The following is a 19,704-nucleotide window of genomic DNA, read 5'->3' as shown; positions in this document are numbered from 1 at the left end:
GTGTAAAGACTGGGTTTTAGCTACTATTTTCTTTTGCTTGTGAGTATAATCCCCCAGCCCCTGTTGTGCTGTTCTTGTGTAAAGACTGGGTCTTAGCTACTATTTTCTTTTGCTTGTGATATAATCCCCCAGCCCCTGTTGTGCCATTTGGGAAGGATGTGCCCTATTTTCCTCTGGTCCCCTTATTATTTTATGTGTTTTTCACAGCATGATAGTTTCAGTTCCCTCCTGAGGTTTAGTAAATTGTTCTCATAAGTAAGGCATCTGACTCTTTTTTTGTTTTCAGTGTGTACTGGGCCTGTTGAATGTTGATTCCAGGCAGATCAGCCATGCTCTTACAAGTGACACTCCTTCGGAATCCTTGAACCTCATACAGCTTATGCACTGTCTCCAGCAGTGAGCCACATTAGCACCTGCTCACAGGCTTTGTGTGGGAAAGATACCCAGTCTATATCTCCTCTTGCATGGTGAGAAATTAGCAACAGCCTGGAATTCCTGCATCTAATGTATAATGTACATTTGGAGACAGACAGTTGCTTATTTCTGTTCTTTTCTTTCTCTGAAGGTTCAGTTTCCAATATGTACTGGAGGCTGAAATCTATATAATGTTTTAGTCTCATCTACATTACTGGTTGGCAACCTATGGTCTTTGGGACAAATCCACTCTTCTGTTATACAGGTAACATTTTATTAACTTGCATATATGGTCATTTAGGCTTTAAATGTGGCTGGTTTCATATTATAATGACCTGAAACACTGCGTGGTTGTTGATGAAAAGTGTTCCAATCCTCAGGCCATCACATACAGCTTTTTAAAATCTAAAACTTTCATAAAATGATTTCGTTATAATTCATGTTTGGGCTTTGAAAATTCCCAGGATGAGTTCTTAATAGAAGATGGTCAGCAGTTTGAAATAATACTTCATTGGTATTTGGATTTCTATTACTATTTCAATTTCTGCAGTTTTAAAATTTTTAATAAGTTGGAAAAACCAAAAACCAAACCAAAACAAAACCCATCAGATCAGATTAAGGGTACATAGATATTTTGTTTGGTAGTGAAGGTCTGCAATTTTACCTCCTGGGAAGGTGTGCCCAGGAGAATTGCAAGGTAAGACCTTCTTGGGCAACAGAATGAGTTCAAAGGCAACTTAATGTGACCTTGACTCAAATAAAAAGTAAGAAGAGGGTTGGAGAAATAATTTAGGGGTAGAGTGCTTGCCTAGTTATGCACATGGCCCTAGGTTTAAGGAGTATTGTGCCAAAAGTTTATAAAGTTAGCTTTCCCTTCACAGAACTTGATACCATTTAGAACTAAAATTCTTCTGAGAATGTAGTTCATGCATGTGCCGATGGGGTTCAGCCTCCTGTAGGAAGTGTCCAAGATGATATGTTTATGTCCTAAGGTTGGATTTGCTTTGACTAAAATCATATGGTTTCTTACTTCACTCTGCGTCCTCTGTCTGTGTGTTGTGTCCATGTCTTATGTCTGCGTCTGTGAAGATTGCAACACTGCTTTTCTTATAAGCTGGTTCGTTTTCAGACTACTGTATTCGTTAAACTGATGTGACCCTTTGTTGTTAAGTCATGTTCCATGGTGCCCAATTCATATCCCCTCCCCCAGCCTTGTTCATCCCATCCCCAGTCTTATTGCCACACAATATGGATTTTTGAGCTCTGTGACTTACTGCACCTCTCTCTAGTCCTGCACTTTACTACTAAGGTTGAAGACAAGGCTCAATATAAAGACACTTGTGCTCTGAATGGCAATGGGCTACTTGTCTGTGGCTGGTGGGGGAGGTTGACAGACAGTTCTTGCTCAGTGCAGCAAAATCTAATTACTGCTTGACTTATGTACACCAATGTTAAAAGCAAATTCACTACCGTAACCACACTTAGCTGGAGCTCCTGCTATGCAGTCTGTGGGTAGCCTACAGGGTTCTTCTCTAATTTTTAGGGCTTGGGGTGGTAAACTCATGGATTCCTTCAGGCATCTCTCTTTTCTGTTACAACCTGAAATACAAGCTATTGACATAAATAGAGAAATGGATTGGGATCATTGATAAGAGGCCCCAGAGAGTTGGTGGACATTTTCATGTACACGCATGCTGACACTCATGCACTTACAGGTACACACACACACACACACACACACACACACACACACAGGTGTCTGTGTATGGGCATAATTGAGTGCTGAGTGCAAAGTTATTTGCAAGGCTACTTCTTGGATATTGAGATACTTAGACTGTGGTTTACTTCCTTGGGGCTTAAAACATTTGTCCTGATTAGTTCTTAATGTCAGCTTGTTATAACCTGGAGTCACCTGGGAAGAGAGAATCTTCCATCTGTCAAAGACTGTTTTGATTTTAGCCCGCAGTAGACAGCATCATGCTTTAGGCTAGTTGGCCCCAGCTGTATGAGTCAGTGGGCTAACCATGCACCAGTGAGCTAGCCCGTGAGCAGCATTCCTCCCTGGGTTCCACTTATTTCCTGCTTGAGCACCTAATATACTCTAATGGTAAACTGTTACTCACAATACAAGCCAGATGAGCCTTTTCCTTCCCTTTATCATAAGCTAACCACAGCAACAAAACAGCAAATTAGAATAGCATCTTTTCTACTTTTCAATTTTGATTTTCTTCCTTTGTTTATTCCTGTGTGGACTGTATGAGGTTAGTGGTCTCTCCACCAGTGTTCTCCATCACCATGTGACTACAGCAGTTATGTTTCTCAGTGGCTGCTGGAACAAATGACTGATGCTGTCCAGTGTGGGCCGAGCATGTATAAGTGTGCCCGGGACAGCGTGAAGCAAAACCTGACCAGGGACTGGCACTGCTTTCTTCTCCTTCACTCAGTGGCGAGCACCCTGCCATACTCTTGCTTGCCCTGCATAGTGTCACTGGAGTCACTTTACCCAAGCAATGGTGTTTTCTTACTGGCATGCTTTAGAACTCTCTAAAAGGATACTTTTGTTTTTGAAACTGCAAACAACTTTCTTCTCTCTCCCAAGTGGAACTGAGGTGTCCTCACTTGGGCACTTCAGCTTGTTGACCTTTTTGAGTTCTGTGGAATGTATTTTAGGTATTCTATGCTTCTTCTTCTTCTTTTTTTTTTTTTTGGCTAATATCCACTTATTAGTGAATACATACCATGCATGCCCTTTTGGGTCTGAGTTATCTCACTCAAGATGATATTTTCTAGTTCCATCCATTTGCCTGCAAAATTCAGGATGTCCTTGTTCTTAATAGCTGAGTAGTATTCCATTGTGTAAATGAACCACATTTTCTGTATCCATTCTGCTGTTATGTGACATCTAGGTTGTTTCCAGCTTCTGGCTATTACAAATAAGGCTGCTATGAATATAGTGGAACACGTGCCCCTGTGGTATGGTGGGGCATTTTGGGGAATATTCCCAAGAGTGGTTTAGCTGGGTCTTCAGGTAGATATATTTCCAATTTTCTGAGGAACCGCCAGATTGATTTCTAGGGTAGCTGTACCAGTTTGCAATCCCACCAGCAATGGAGGAGTGTTCCTCTTTCTCCACATCCTCTCCAACATGTGTTGTCACCTGAGGTTTTGATTTTAGCCACTCTGGCTGATGTGAGGTGGAATCTCATTGTCGTTTTGATTTGCATTTCCATGATGACTAAGGGGTCTGTGTTCAGTCAGAGATGATGCACCTAACCCTCAAGAGAATGGAGGCCCCAGGGGATTTAGTGGTCAGGTGCGGGGGGGGGGGGGGCAGCATCCATGTGGAGACAGGGGGCATGGGGAAGAGGTATGGAATGTGGAATGGTCGAACGGTAGATGGGGTGTGTGTGTGGAGAATAGATTATGGAGTGTAAAAAATAAATTAATTTTAAAAAAATTAAAAAAAAAAAAACAATTTCCTCACCTACCAGAGCCCAGCTCCAAGTTCTTGTTTCTTGAAACTTTGAAGTAGTATGACTCAGATTTTAAGTTAAGAAGAAATGAGATCAGTGTTTTATTTTGGAGAAATTTTTTTGGCAGGTGTGTATGTGTAGGGGGGAGCCTTAAAACTTACTATGTACCAGTTTGCTTCAATGCATTTACTATAGGTGCACAGTTTGTAAATTCTGACAAATACATTCACCCTCATAGAGACTGTTCCTTGACACTATGCCTACAGGAAAATATCTGCTTACTCCAATAGGGAACTGATGACAGACCTGAGTAGGGGTACCACCAAGTTCCACTTGGTGAGCCAGTGACTTTTATTAGGGTTAGTTACAGGAATATGGGTGAGAGGTTACTTAAAAGGAACAGAAATGATTCAAAGACAGCTAAGCTACCAAAGCCATCCTAGTATGGGTGACAGCTCACAAAAAATGGAAATCTGGAGCACATTGTACAACCTGCAGTCAACTTAACAGGTTGGAGAGTATCCTTTCCAGGTAGACACGGTTGGTTTTAGCCTCTTCCAGCCACCTTGACTGGTCTCTGCTTCTTTTTGGTAGCTCAGAAGATATGAGAGTATCCTTCAGTTGTCCTTGTATAACAATACAAGCTTGTGTAGAGAGAAGCCTTGTTTATCTGGTCTGATTCAGGAACTTCCTGAAGCTGGTGTTTACTTCTGAGCTTAATGAGCTCCCTCTCAGGTTGGATTATTTCACCTGCTTTTTATTTTACCTTGGTGTAAATATTCTGCGTCTTAAGGAGCTCCCTCTCCCTAGATGAATGGTTTACTCTTGGAGGAAACTGCTACAGAATAGACATTTGCAACATCTCAGCAAATTTTTCTCTTTTACTCCTTTACAGTTGGACAAGAATCAGTGATTTCTCTTTTCTGACAGCATAAGTCAGTTGGATCTAGTTTTAAATGCAATAAATGAAACCATACAGCAAGTAATCTCTGGGATAGTTCCTTTCATTCAGTATAATGTCTTTGAGCATCATCTTTCATATCTGATACCTAGTCATACCCTGTTGAAAGTAGTTTCCCACTGTGTGCACTTTCCACCATTTGTGTATCTCTGCTCCTATTAATACTGTCTGATGGTTTTCTCTTAAGCATTTTGAAGAAAGCTACTGTAAATGTTGCTGAACGAGTCTTTGTGTGTTCATGTGTGTTGAGTAATTCCCAGGTTGGGTCTATCTCAAGTGGCTGTTTCTGGTGAAGCAGGGGTCTCAGTTTACTGTTTCTTTAAATGGGTATCCAATTGTTTCCTTACTGTGTATTGAAATGCTTTTGAATTTTCTGAATGTATCTGTCAGAATCAATTGTACTTGTGCTGTTACACTTCCAGACACTTGTCTTTCCTTCTTAAATTTACTGCATGGGGCAGTTCAGTTGTTCTCCTCAGGTAGGAAGATCCTTTCTTATCTCTGTGAATATTTATACCACCCATCTGAGCTGCTCCTAGTGACTCACACTGCCACAAGGCACCCATCATTAATGCATGATTCTGACATTGAGTTTTGCAGGTAGAGTATACATTCTGCAGTTGGATGACTTCAGTTTATTCAGATATGAAAAATGTGGTGCAGTGCATTCCATCTCACTGTGATGTGGGTCAGATAGTCACACAGAAAGGATTCGTGTGTGAAGGCATGAGTGAACACAGAATAAGGAGTTGCCCACACTAGGAAATCAAAGAGGAAGATATAGTAGATACATTTACCAAAATTCTAGCTAATTAAGCAGTGCTGAAACCAACCAGTATTGTCAACAGTTGCTTTTTCTAGGTTACCAATGGAGATTTTTTTCCTGTAAAATACATTTTCCCAAAAGGTACAGAGTGTACAGCATATTTTGGGAGAGCATAGATGATTTTGCAAAAAGAACAAGGAGACATTGTGTGTAACAGCTACTGAAAATGAGGGCATTTTAAGAAAATGACAAGCAAATCAAAAGATCTTCCCTCCCTGTTTCTCTGTCGCTCCTGTCCAAGAAAGGAGACCCATGGGAGAGCCCTGGCTCTGTGATGTCAGGCATCCCAGCAGAAGAGCTGGAACATTCATTCTCAGGAGTCAGACCATGTCACTCTGCTGGAGGAGCAAGGCAATGAAGAATCTTACCGTGCTCTGTACCCTGTCACTGTGTCATGCACAACATAAGACCCAATCCATAGAACACTCATGAACTGAAAGCCCAAACCTGTACACTAAATTCATCTTCATCTACTAAGTTGATTTATTTCCAATATTTGTTACAGAAACTAAAAGCTAACACAAAAGCTAACTCTTAGCCTAATGCCCTCAAGTATACGGAACACAAGGTACCTTGTATGTACAGGGCTTGCATCACATGGCTTCTGTTGGTAAAATAGAAATACATTTGAAGTTCCTCCTTATTCATCATGGGGAAGATGGTTAAAGCCACAAAACATCTCTGGTCTATGGCATGTGGAATATCATAAGGGTACATCACAGACAGTTCTGGACTCTGCCCTGGGGACCCTAGGTCACTTCTCTGCTAATCTCTTAGGTACTTGGGACACTTGCCTGTTAAAGAATGATTCTTGGACATTAATTTGAAGCTTCTATGTGATTAGTACAAAGCCACTTTTGTGGGCTTGAGCCATATTTTTTGGATAAAAACCTATCTGTCATATTCTTGTATGTGTAAGAGAAATGGAAAGTTTCCCTCCGAGGGAATCTGCCTGCAGTGGAATTAAGGTAGCTCTCTAAACAGGGCACTGGCTGGCAGAGACCCTGAACAGACATTTGAGAGGGATATAATCAAATTTGAGTTCCCTTCCAATCAGACTTTGAATATAAAATAAAAGAGAAGCCTAAGAAATGATATAGTATCTTGCAGTTCACTTCCAGGACTAGTAACACACACATGATAAAAGTAATAGAGGAATAAACTTGTCTCTCTCTTGTGCTTATTCTGCTGGGTCCTTTATGTTTAGAATGATGCCCTCCGTATGTATGCAGCCACAACCCACAGCTCAGACGAAGATTTTCACCAGAGACACACAGGCTATCCCAACAATGTCTAAAGGAACTGCTTTTATTGTGTCCATAGTGTGTATATTGTTCACCTAAGAAAGATCCTTAAATATGTGACACAGATTTTCATCTTTATTTAGAAACTATTCTCTGGTTCCTTCTTTCAAGAGAGTATTATTTTTTATGTAACTTCATCATTCTTGAAGGACACAATACTTTTCTTGTTCAAATTACTGAGTGATGAATGCTGTAGAAGACTAACACTCCTGAAATGAAAAGGGTACGATAATTATTGCCAGTGCTCTTAACAGGATTATGTAACCAGGAAAACTGTTTCCTTGCTAGAAAGAAACTTTGAACAGGACATGTACCTGTATTGTGATGTATAAGCAGGGGACACACGGAGCAGCCAGATACAGGTCATGAAAAGCACAGCATTCTGAGACGAAACTGCAGGAGGTTATTTTATATTGAAAAAAAAAAAACAGTTTTGGGCTTTATAGATAATTACATACTTAGCCTTTGTACTGGCTAGTTTTATGTCAACCTGACACAAGCTAGAGTCATCAGAGAGGAGGGAGCTTCAGTTGAGAAACTGCCTACATAAGATGGGCTGTAGGCAAGCCTGTCAGACATTTTCCTAATTTGTGATTGGGGGAATGGGCCCAGCTCATTGTGGATGGTGCCCTCCCTAGGCTCATGGCCCTGGGTGTTATAAGAAAGCAGGCTGAGAAGTCCCATAAGCAGCACCCTACATCAGCTCCTGCCTCCAGGTTCGTGACTTGAGTGGGTTTGTGCTGTAAGTGCTTTTGATGATGAGCTGTTATATGGAACTGTGAGCAAATTAACCCTTTCCCTCCCAAGTTGTGTTTGGCCATGGTGTTTCATTACAGCAGTAGCAACCTGGATGAAGATAGCCTTGCAGACGGAATACAGTTCAATGTGCTTAAAGGTAAATGTCTGTTAAGGAAATCCCATTGTCTCATTATTTTCTTTTGTAGAACTTAAAAAACAAATGCCCCAAAGAACAGTGAAATTAACCATAAAACACATATAAATGGAAATATCTTTATGATATTTGAGACATAGAAAACTATTATCTTCAAATGTTACTAAGCTATGATTCACACGTTTTCCAGAACTGTGGAAGTAAAATTGTAGTCAGTATAAGCTGGCACAGGAATGAATGCTGCTGGCTTTCTTTCCCTCGTTTTACTTCAATTCCTAGGATAGTAGTAACAAACCATCAAGCCTCAGAAAGACACCCAGGTTCCAGTCCATCTTGAGTCATGCTGATGTTTCTAACTTTTTATACAAATCAATTGCTTTCCATTTTCCCCATCCCTTAGACTTGCCAGATTCTTCTGAGATTCTCAACTCAGGCCACATGATCCAAGTGTATAAAGATCTCTTTGGGTAAAAGGAGAGAGGTGTCTAGAGATCTAAGGGATGAGATAGCTGAGGCTTATATAGCACTGAGGACTGCGTTAGTGCCAGCAGGCCCTTTTCCTAGTGCCTCTGTAACCAACAAATTTGCACACAGCTCCAAGCGCACTTGTTTGAGTGATAGTTGGGAATGGCTAGCCCATCAAAATCCTGTTCCTGAGGCCATCTTTACAAACTGTTTAGTGGAGCCAGACTGTACTGCATAGACTGGTGGTAAGCCAGATCAGACCAGCAAGGCATGAGGCAGCAAGAATCAGTGCCCTGGAGCTGTGGGTTGCTACTAATCCCAACTGGTCACCTAGGCACTGACCGTATAGTGCAGTGCTAGAGCTCATGTTTTGATGCCTGGGCTCGGTCATCCCTAATGATGCCTTCTACAATTTTGTTACTTTCTTGATTCTAAATTGGAGGATTCCATTTTATAAAATATTTATGCTTAATGTAGCATAATAATGTATAAAATGAAACAGTTCAGATACATCCATTGTCTCTACTATCTAGACATGAAAATTACACACCCAGCATTTTTGCAAGACCTTTATGTATACATAAAGTCATAGAGCTACATGTATCTGTAAAATGATGTGGCCATGCCATCCTAGAGGAAGAGAGGGTAGAAAGGATGTAAGCTGGCTGCTGGGGAGGACGGCATGGATGCCTGGCCACTGCCCCAATGCACTCACAGCAAATATGGTTACAGCACAGAGCCTATACAAGCCTGGGTCCTCCATTGTGCAGTCGTGGATGGATGAGGTACCTGTGGGTCCCTGCTCCCTGAAAGGGAGTTGTTAGCAGCCTGAGAGCTGTGGGAGAGGGAGTCACCACCCTCAGTGCTGTGCCACTGATGGGTTGCACAGGCTCCAGTGGCTAGGTGCACATGCATACCCATGGCAGGGCTGTGGTTTAGCTCAGTGGTTCACAAAGTAAACAAAACTGAAACCAGACAAAAACCAAAATAGTATGAAAGAGGGAGGTGGGCTTGTTTGGGGCAAGGTCAGGTGGAGTGGGGCTAAGGAGGGAGGCAGGATGAGTGTGCTAAGAACGCAGTATACATGTGTATGAACTTGTCAGGGGGTCTGTGTTCAGTCTCAGTCCTGGTGCACAGTACTGACTTCTTGGCTTTTCACACCCAGGACTGTAACACCTCTGGAGACCATGCTTTTCTTCTTTTCTTTTTCTTTAGTTTTGCTAACATTCTATCATTTATTTAATCATTGACTGTCGCTGACTATTAAGAGTTTCAGGAGTTTTATGGCTATGGCATTTCAAAAGATACTGTGAAAACTACCCCTTTTGTGGGGTAAACACATGTCCAGTATTTCTTCAGGCAGAGTTTTCAAACATGGGATTGCTGAGGGTAAAAATATACACATTTGTAAACCTTTCAGGATTTTTTTTCTCAATTGCCCTGAAAAATGTGTGTGCTTGCTTGTGTGTGTGTATGCTTTTTTTGAACTTTGAAACTTCAAGACACATCAAATTCTTGTGTTCTGCTGAGGGCCTGGGGCTGAGACATTTGTATACTTCCATTCAGATCTTTCTTTTTTCCTAACAATATTGTGTTATTTGTCATTTTGAATTAGTTTTGTTATCCGTTAGAAGTTAATCTACCAAAGTTATTAACTAGGAAACACTGTTAGGAAACTATACAACGGTACTACTCTAGCGATACAATATTGCTAGAGCACTTAGCATTTGATTTCCAAATTCTTGAAACGACCCTTTCCGATAGTAATTGTTTAGATTCCCATTCCCTTCAAGTTCCAGGGAAGTTCTCACACGAATAGCAAATGATGTTCAGGAATTATAGATGTACTTTGATTAAGATCTAAATGGTCAGCCTCCCTATGTGAATATGTAAGCATGCAGGCCCATAAAGTTTCCATGCACTATCATCTTAAAGTAGCAGTGTGCACAACTCATGACTCATGTGCCTCAATGGTGAGCAAGACATGCAGAGATGCACTAAAAAGACAGTGGTGCTGATACTGCACAGGGCTAAAGTTAGAGGAGTCTTCAAGCAACTGAGGCATGTGGGTCTTACACGGCAAGCCCAGCTAAAATGTGTGCATGCTTTTTTGTTAAGAGATTTTTGTTCTCTGTGTCTGAGAATGGCCTTGAACTTTGTGTTGTGCAGGATGTCCTCAAATGTGCAATCCCTTGCCTCTGCCACCAAGTGCTATACGATTACAAGTGTGCAGCACAATGCTCAGCCACTTGTCCATTTTTAAAAAAATATTTAAATTCTACTGTAATTTTTCATGATCACTGTAGCAGGAGCCCAGTAAGATCCTTTATGGGACACAGAGGTTAGTGATGACAGACAAGGACCTGCGAAGGTGCTGTGAACATCCAAAGCATTCCGCAACTTAAGGATAGAGGGACAGTGAGTGTCCAGTGATGACACTGTAAATAGTAAATTTTTATAATTATATTGCTTCATTGTTGCTAGGTTATTGTGTATTATCATTAGGAATCTGTGGTCGACTGTCTAATCTGAAGATTGTGCCCATGGGGATTTATTATTGCTGTGTAGGAACAAGCATGATGACTAGGAATATAGCTCTAGGCGGAACACTAGCCCAGCATATTCAAAGAGACCCTTCTCAAGAATACATATATTAGACCAGGACCATGTGAAAACAAATAGGATCCGAAGTCTGAGCTCTATCCATAACTACCCTGAGCCTGTTATCTCCTTTCTTCAATAAAGGTTAAAATAAAAAAATATTCATCTGGAAGCATTTGGGGAAGCCTCTAGCTGAGGAGAACAAGAACCTTCCAAACCAACATTAATGTCAACCCCTGTAAAAGTATCTTTTACTCTCCTGATTTAATTGTCATCTCTAAGGCTCACTGTCTCAGTCTGTTAACCTAGGTCTAGACCTGGAAGCTTATAGCCTTCATACAATCTTATCTAGGCCTAGAAGGCTTTCAGCCTCTGTGGCTTACTGAGAAAAAGCTCACCTTACGAGCTCTTTCTGAACTCTGATTCAAACAAGCTGACTGATTCAATCTGGCTTCTCTTGAGTTGCTCTTCTTGGCCTCAAACTTGGCAATCTGTTGGCAATCTGTTCTGATCTTCTGATTCCTTCTCATTCTCTGGCTCATTCTGTCCTTACCTATGTCTGGCCTGTTCTTTCTCTGCAACCTACCTTTCTAGAACTGTCCTGGTCAAACTGCCTTTCTCTCTCTCTCTCTCTCTCTCTCTCTCTCTCTCTCTCTCTCTCTCTCAAGTAATTTCCCTTTTCCTTTCTCTTCTTGTGAAAACTGGGCAGATCCTATTCTGTCAAATTTTTCTCTGATTCATCACTTTCTTTGCCACTCAATTAGACATTACTTTCAAACATGGGTGCTTCCTTCTACAAAGTAACTTTACCTTGGGATTAAAGGTGTATATTGTGAATCCAGCCAGAGGGATTAAAGGTGTGTGCTCAGACTGAGCCACATCACAACTAGAAATGGTTTTCCAGTAAACAACACAATATCTTAGTTCACAGTGTGATCAAATATACTGCAACAAAATCCTGGCTTTTAACCACATTGTTTTTAGAGTGCAAGCCCTAGAATTTTTCCAAGGGTAGAAAACTAACATGATTGTCTGGAAATACTCAAAGCACAAGCCACTTGATTTCTAGTCCTCATGCTCCAAGTTTATAAAACCAAAACAGAATTGGAGGAAACTGGAGAAACTGGGTGTACCTGGAAATCCTTGTGTCCTTGAGGGCAACAGTAGAGACTATGCCATCTCCTGCCCTAAGCCCAGTGGGGTGCAGGATGGCTTGTGTATGGTGGAGGATGGCCTTAGTCAGGCTCCCTATTGTTATGCTAAAACACTATGTCCAGAAGCAACTTGAGGAGGAAAGAGTTGATTTCCCTTGCTTATCTCGTGCTACAGTCCATTTAGAAAAGCCAAGGTAGAACCGGAAGCAGGAGCTGTGGAAATTGCTTACTGGCTTTCTCTTCATGGCTTCCTCAGCCTGCTTTATCATACACCCCCAAGACCACCTGCCCAGGGGTGGCCACATCTACAGTAGGCTGGGCCCTCCCACATCAATCACTGATTAAGAAAGTGCGCCCAGGCTTGGATCCTACAGGCTGATTGCAAGGATGCATTTTTTTCCCTCTGTGATTTCCTCTTTTTCAATTAACTCTAGCTTGTGTCAAGTTGATGAAAGCAAAGTAACAACAACAAAACAACAGCAACGAGAATAGGACGGGATCATGAGAGACTGATACAGGAAAGGTCTACAGGAATAAGTCCAGCTGTCATTTAGATTTCCTCAGGACTTCTGCCACTCTTTTACCACTTTGGCCTGGTTTTGTTTCTCTTCCTGTTGCACTTTCCAGCCTCTGTAGCCTCTCACAACCTTCACAACTTCTGACGTTGTCATCACAGAAGCAGCAGAGAATGGTCCCCAATACTGAGCAGCCTCTTAACCCACATAGGTACCTTCAGAATCCTATGCTACACTGCGGTTCACTGAGTCCTTAGTGCTCATTTGTTCATTAATAATGACACAGTGGCCATTTGTTTCCCTGTCAGTGTGGAAGCTCTGGTAGAATCAGAACACTTAGTCCTGCATTGTTCCCCAGCTCAGCCTGCCTTTATACCTAGTGAAAAAATGCTTTTTTTGTTTTCAAAATCAAGGATGAGTTGACTGAAATTCAACAAGAAATGTTTATTACCTGTGTGTGCATGTGCGATGTGCAGGCACTTGTGTATACATAGAGGGACAGATAATGCATTGCCTTGTTTCCCCTCACAGAATGGCCTTATGAAAGACTACTGATGAATTGTTATTCTGCTTCAAACAAATATTGGAATCTGTTGGAGGTTAAGATCCAAGAAAGGACAGTTGCTTCCTTCTCTTGGAAAGTATCTGTTTAATGTCTTCAACAAAATAAACAAGAAACAAATTAATCAAACAGCTTTTTAGTGCCTATTTAGAGCTAGCCGCCTGTTAAAGGAAGAGGAAGGTGGAAACTGTTAGATGCTTCCTAGATAAATGCTTAGAAGTGTTACTAGTCTGCATCCCACAGTCTGCAGAGAGCTGTGCTTCAGTCCAAGGGACCAAGGGAGCTCCTTCTAGATTTCTGCCTTATGAGAACTGTGATGGGCTCTGCCCATCACTGCAGTACGCCAGCAGCCACTTTCCCTGGCAAGCTTCTCATTATCCTGTAGTTCCAGGTTGCTGTGGATGTCAGCATTCCTGCCTGAGCATCACTCATGAATCATCAGCCATGGGGATACATGAGTCAAGCCATTCCTCACGCTGGTTTCTTTTTCCAAAAGAGTCACGTGTTCTTGGTCAGTACTTGTTTTCCATTTCTCTTGATGATTCTTAGGAATATCTGAGCAAATTGCAGTGCCTGTGGAATACAGCAGCTCTTTGTGACAAGTTTTAGCTAAATATCAAAAGAATGGAATGTGTGACAGTAAGAGATTTACACTGCATCCTTGAAGTGGAACTTGGCTTTGTAGAGCAGCCTGTTGTCCAGGAATTAAAAATGAGCAGACTTGCTCAGCTTTTCACCCTATAGAATCTGTTTGGAGGAAGGAGACTAATGCTGAGAGAAGCACAGGTCGGTTCATCTCACAGCTAACGTTGCCTTTACTAGGTGAGCTTGCTCTTCCTCTTCTTTCTAAATTGTAGCTCTGAAGTTTAATTTCTCATTACAAAACCCAAGTACTTCTGAAATGTGTGTTTTATAGTCTACTCTGTTTGTCATTAATGAGATTCACTTATGTTTATAATTTCATATATATTATATATTTCATATATATATTATAATTTCATATATAATTGCATTCGTAGACAACCAAGAATGTTCCATACACAGAGGTAGGGAAATGACTCCAAACTTCAGTAAGTACTTGTGAAAGAACTGTGGTTGGTCAGGCTTGCTGTCAGCACCATTACCATTTATCATTTAATTATTTAATTATTTATTACTTCCCTTGATACAGTTAAGGAAAGGAGGAAGGAGGGAGGGAGGGAGGAAGGAAGGAAGAAAGGAAGGACGGAAGGCAGGTCAAATTATTCCATAAAAATGATTGCTTAATTTTGACCTCATGTGCTCACTGCTTAGAGCGCACTGGTAATAACCTTTTGTCTTGACTCCTTCTGTTATGTCTGAGAGGCAGAGACATCTAGATACTTGTCATGGGTCATACAACTTGGGAATGAAAGTTCTAGCTCGTAAGGCCAGGGAGCACGCTACTAATTACAGCATATGCTTTTCAGTCTATACCAAGCTGCCTCTCACAGAACTTGGCTCCAAGGACAGCATTCTCAGTAAACTGTGTAACAGGCAAATTCACCTTTTAGAATGACTTGCGATCACTTTTTCTCTGTGATCTGTGAATTATTTATCATTATACTCAGGATGATGATCTTTGACACCTTGGTTAGCATTTTTCCACTGTGGATGGAAATCTGCATGGCATTTTAAGCTATATTGAGAATAAATTAATTGATCAGCACTTTTGAAAATTAGTGGCAAATTACTAATCATGGTAAATAAAGCTAGGCTTGGATTTTCTAGCTCCCTCACTAGTATGTCTGTGCCTCCAAATTGATTAGAGTTCTTCAGTGCTGGGGTCTAAGTATAAGTCAGCAGGTAGCACACTCATTGATCTAAATATTCTTTGTTTCTCTAGATGAGAGGGAAATAAGAACGCACTTTAAAATTCACTTAGGGTTTAGGAGGTGATACATTAATCCTTAAAATGACAGAAAATCAAGATGATTGTGTCTGTGGGGTTTAATTTATTAAAATTTAATTTGCTCCCGTGCCTTGCTCCAGTAACTCTTGTGCTAGCAAACTAGCTATAATTAGATTAGCAGCCTGCTCAGTGCTGGTGACAGCCTGTGCCTCAGAGAGCATGTGCTGGACTCCGCATGTGCCTTATCCTCATTGGCTGGCGTTGCTGCTCACCCGCTTGATAGGTTTCCACAGTAATCTTTATGCTGCATTAGAGACGTAGATACAGAGGCACTGTGCTGTGTTCTTGCAGAACATAGGCAAGGTGCTTGGTTGGTTACATTAAAGAAGGAGTCCTACTCAGCAGAGCAGGTGTTCTTTGTTGCAAAGGCTCGGTGGAATAAGGACCTGCAGCTAGCTGCAGGCGGAGGTCAGTGAAGGAGTCTCAGTTCACGGTAATTACTCGAGTCTTTCTCTCTTATGAGCAACACAGCCATGCATGAAATGAAGCGTGCTGATAGTGTCATCTGTCTAATTTGATCTTGCTTTGTTGACGCAGTCTGTGCACTGTGTATTAGTGCTCCATACTAATACACATTCTCGCAGAGAGAGATTGCTTGTCTATTCACGGAGGAGCCTTGTTTTCACCTGAATGCAAGGGTGCATGTGCTGGGAGTGATTCTTATTGGTTCTTTTCGGTTTGGGAAAGCTGGTGTTGCTTCTATCTAGGTGTCTTTGTTAGTGTATGTCAGGGCTGTTGACTTCACTTTGAGTCCTGACTCCCAGATAATTCAAAAACAAGGAGAATTTAGTAGCTAATACTTTAATTAGAGGAAGGCAGAAGGCTTGTGATTTGCTCTCTGGCTTTTAGCTGGAGAAGTAATGTACTATTGTTTCTTCCCAGATGTGTGCAGCCTTCATTTTGGATGGGTTTCTTTGTCTCACCTCTTGTAGTTTCAGTGAAGCTCTTTAGTACAGTGAGTGTTAGCAGCTGTCATTTTTGGGAAATAGACACATGTAGGTATTTATCAACCACGCCTGAGGAAGTATTCACCTCCAGGCTTTGTTCAAAAGATGCTGCTCTTGCAGTTGGAATGTCACAGTAGGGAGATGTGTTCTTACCATGTTCAACAGTTTTTATTCTATTAAGAATTGCCTGATTCATTTTCCAGACAGGGAGATAAAAAACCCTTAAGTTCTGCAATAAAGGTACTCTATTATGAAAGAAAAAATAGTTATTAGCCAGACCAAGGTTAAAAGAAGCACCTGAAACAACCTTGTTTTGGGTTCAGAGCCCCTGCCTCTCTCTCTCTCTCCTAGTCCTTAAACTTGAAAACCGATGTCTTTCTGTGTCAGCCTGCAGACTCCACAGAAACTTGTGTCCTGAGTCACCAGTCACAGGGCTGGCCAGCTGCCACCATGCGTCTGCTATCAGCAGAGAGAGTCATGCAGATTCTAAAAACTGTCAGGAATTGTTTCCTGGTCCTGAAAAGCCAAGATTGCAGTTTATATACTCTGTGAATATAACTTCTCTTGTCTAGGTCTGTATCCTGCTTAAAGCAGTCCAGTACACAGTTTGGGCAGAGAAACACTTCAGGTTACTAACTATACCTCACCATACCACATGCCTTCACTCCCAAATCTTCCTGGGAAGGAATAAATTATCCAGTCAGCATTTACTCAGGTAACAATTTCAAGAGGAAAGTAGAAGCATTGTGGAAGTTCCATGGCCAGTAATGGAGTTTGGCATTGTGGCTTTGATAGCCTTGAGACAGTGGGAAGATGTGCTCAGCTGTGAGACACTGTGGGGGTGAAATGAACACACAGCCATTCTTCATATGACACCTGCTGCATACAAACCTAATCCACCCTCACTGTGGACACTCCCAGCCACGGGCCTCTGAACACCAGCTAGCATCTACTCATAAAAGCAGATTGGTTACTGCAAAGTAACACAACATACACTTCTATCACTTAACTTTTTGTTCTTAATACATTAGGGAGAATCTATGCTTGAGAACAGAAAATAAAAATGGATATTTTCTGACAGTTTAAAATTTATAATCAGTCATGATGGCTTGTTTGTTTGTTTGTTTGTTTTCTACAAAAGTCCAGGCATCTCTTCTGTATGACCATCATTCTTGGCCTGACATTCTTCCTATTGCAGACATAGACAGAACCATTCTTCCTTTTAAAACTTAGGCTCAGACACTCATCTGGGGAGGGATACATTGACGTAGTTATATGATAACTTTATTTATAATATCCTCAATTATATCATAATTATATGTAATAATTATTTATTTATAGGATTGGGATCTAACATAGGGCCCAACTCATGCTGGAAAAGTGTCTGCCACTGAACTATATCCTCAGCCCTTGCTTCCTTCTTTGTCTGCTGGAATACTCCCTACCTCTCTAAGGGAATCACCTTAAAAATAGATAGCTGTTGTCTTTTCATTATTTACTGCGGAGTCACTCTCCCCTATCAGACTGCACAGGGCACGTCCTGTGAGCTGCACCCAAGTGTTGTGTGTTAATGGAAAAGCTAGAAAGTAGTGATGTCTGTGCCCTGGGGCTGAGGCTGGCTCTTCAAGAATCACCATGCCTTAAGGAATTTCTTAGAACCTTAAGTATAAATGTGTGTACTGTGCATGGTCTGCTGATGGCCCATGATGCCAGGTAACATCTACTACAAGGCTGTGTTCATAGCAGAACTAAAAGAAGTTGGTGTTTTTGCAAAGCAACACGAAGACATACACTTTTATCTTCAGACTTACACTTAGCTATTTTGTTCTCTGTACATTAAGGAGAGTCTATCCTTGAGACAAGAAAATAAAAAGGGATTGTTTTCTGATACTTGAAAATTTTATTCATTCTCCTCCTAATTTTGTAGCTCATTGGAAGAAAAGTAATAGCTCTGACCAATCAAAAATAAGTGTATCAGTGTGAACATAAAATATGATACTTTAAGAACTAAAGCATTTTCAGGGGGGTGGGGTACAGTTCAGTTGGTAGAGTGTGATATGCCGCTAAATCGCACGACTGCGCAGGGTTTGAAAAAATAATTGTCACAGAGAAGAGCAATGAGAAGTGCAGCTGCTGGGCACAGGAATTCTGGGGCAGCACTGTTGGTGGCTGTGACTGGACACTTGGGTACCTGTGATTCTGTGATTCCCAGAGAACGGGAAGATGTCATTAGCGGTTAATGAATATTTCAGGGTTGACTCTTTTGAAATTGCCTGGATCTGAAAAAAATTTAAATAGATTTATTCTTCTTTCTATTATTATTTTATTCTGCATAAGAGATGTTTACCATAAGCTAGGCTCTGTTTACTTTTTTTTTTTTTTTTTGGTTGGTTGGTTTGGTTTAGTTTGGGGTGGGGGTGGGGATGAAAGGCTTGACCCTTCCTGTAAGAAGTGCTTCCCTGGAAAGACAGCCATTAAATAACTAGTAGTGGGAGCAGAAGCAGACCTCTGCCTTGATTAGGTGATCCCAGTGTGAAGAACCAGTTTATTACAAGGAGGTGGAAGAGGGGCTTGAAGATGCAGCCTGGACCACAGCTTACTAGTTTTCTCCTTGATACAGCACATCTGCTACTCATGCTGGAAGTATCGTCATGTTCTATTTTCGACACCTGAGAAATATAAACTATCATTTACTCTCTTCCTCTGTTGATTTGTCTCAGAATGCATGTAAGGTTGCTGCCTGGAAATATTTTTATTGTTAATCTGCATCACAGTGGACTTAATAATGTACCCACTTATTTGAAATTCACCTAGAAAGAATCAGAAAACTCTTTGATGACTGTTATATTCTAAGTAATTCAATGATTAATTATAATTAATTTTGGATTTGTTTGCATTGCCATAAAACGTACTTTCTGGTCTTGGGTGCCAATTGATTATTAAATAATTTGTCCTTTATTTTCCAGCTACTCAGTAAAGATCTGCTTGTAAAACCTTTGCCTTTGACTATAGCTCTCTGCTGCACCTTGCCATGACTACGGCATCTGCTTTTCCAGCACCTGTAGAAAGTAGTTTCTGCAAGCTTCATGTGCTTTAAATTTAGATGTCTTTTAAGTCTTGATGAATTGGGAAGGGAGTATAACTTCAAGGGCCAAGAATTTTTGCCATATCTTACTGTATGTAAAGATCACTAAATGAAAAGTTGGTATTGTGTTCATTCTTTAGTCAAAGAACCTGCTAGCCCCTCTTACAGTGCTTTCCCTAACCAGCTTGGGTGCTTTCCTTTTCAAACCTTGAAGTGAGTAGCCTCTATTTGTAACTGTCACAGCACCCCACTGGCTGAGTCTGCAAGACTGCTCCTCTTTGATGCTAGCCTGGGCAGCCAGCAGCACTCAGGCATGATGGCCTGGGGAAGCCACGCTTTTCTTAGGCCTGGCGCGTCTGATTGCTTCTTTCCAGCCTGTCTTCTAAGTAAACATCTCCAAGCTTCTGCCTTGTGTGGGCTTCCTATGTGTGCCACATACTTGCACTGGTCACCCCTGAGCTGAGTCACACTCCCTCCCCCCCTCTTTGGCCTTTGGGTTCCTTGAACAGCCAGGCCAGTTGGCCTTAGGAGCTTGGCTTTTCTCTCTGCCTGGAATGTGCTTCCCTAGGGTTCTC

At 41.4% G+C, this 19,704-nt stretch overlaps 1 protein-coding gene across 10 annotated transcripts in view; it reads left to right on the top strand.

Moving 5' to 3' along the window:
- Window positions 1-19,704, top strand: part of Fam110b (family with sequence similarity 110 member B) — a 143,671-nt gene that overhangs the window by 59,988 nt on the left and 63,979 nt on the right. For 2 of the 10 annotated variants that reach the window (XM_085839504.1, XM_029476528.2), the window contains 2 exons: window positions 287-467; window positions 566-679. The exons of 7 other annotated variants lie outside the window; for them this stretch is intronic. The gene's annotated coding sequence lies outside the window, so the exon portion shown is untranslated. Of the gene's footprint in view, window positions 1-286; window positions 468-565; window positions 680-15,359; window positions 15,531-19,704 lie in introns of those variants that run through there. One more of the 10 variants, XM_021160884.3, reaches the window with a different exon arrangement.

Source organism: Mus caroli, unplaced genomic scaffold (genome assembly GCF_978045245.1).
Source record: "Mus caroli unplaced genomic scaffold, Mus_caroli_1 scaffold_6, whole genome shotgun sequence".
NCBI classification, from domain to species: Eukaryota; Metazoa; Chordata; class Mammalia; order Rodentia; family Muridae; genus Mus; species Mus caroli.
The sequence above is the reverse complement of the archived record's forward strand: the minus strand, read 5'-3'. Positions and strand labels throughout refer to the sequence as shown.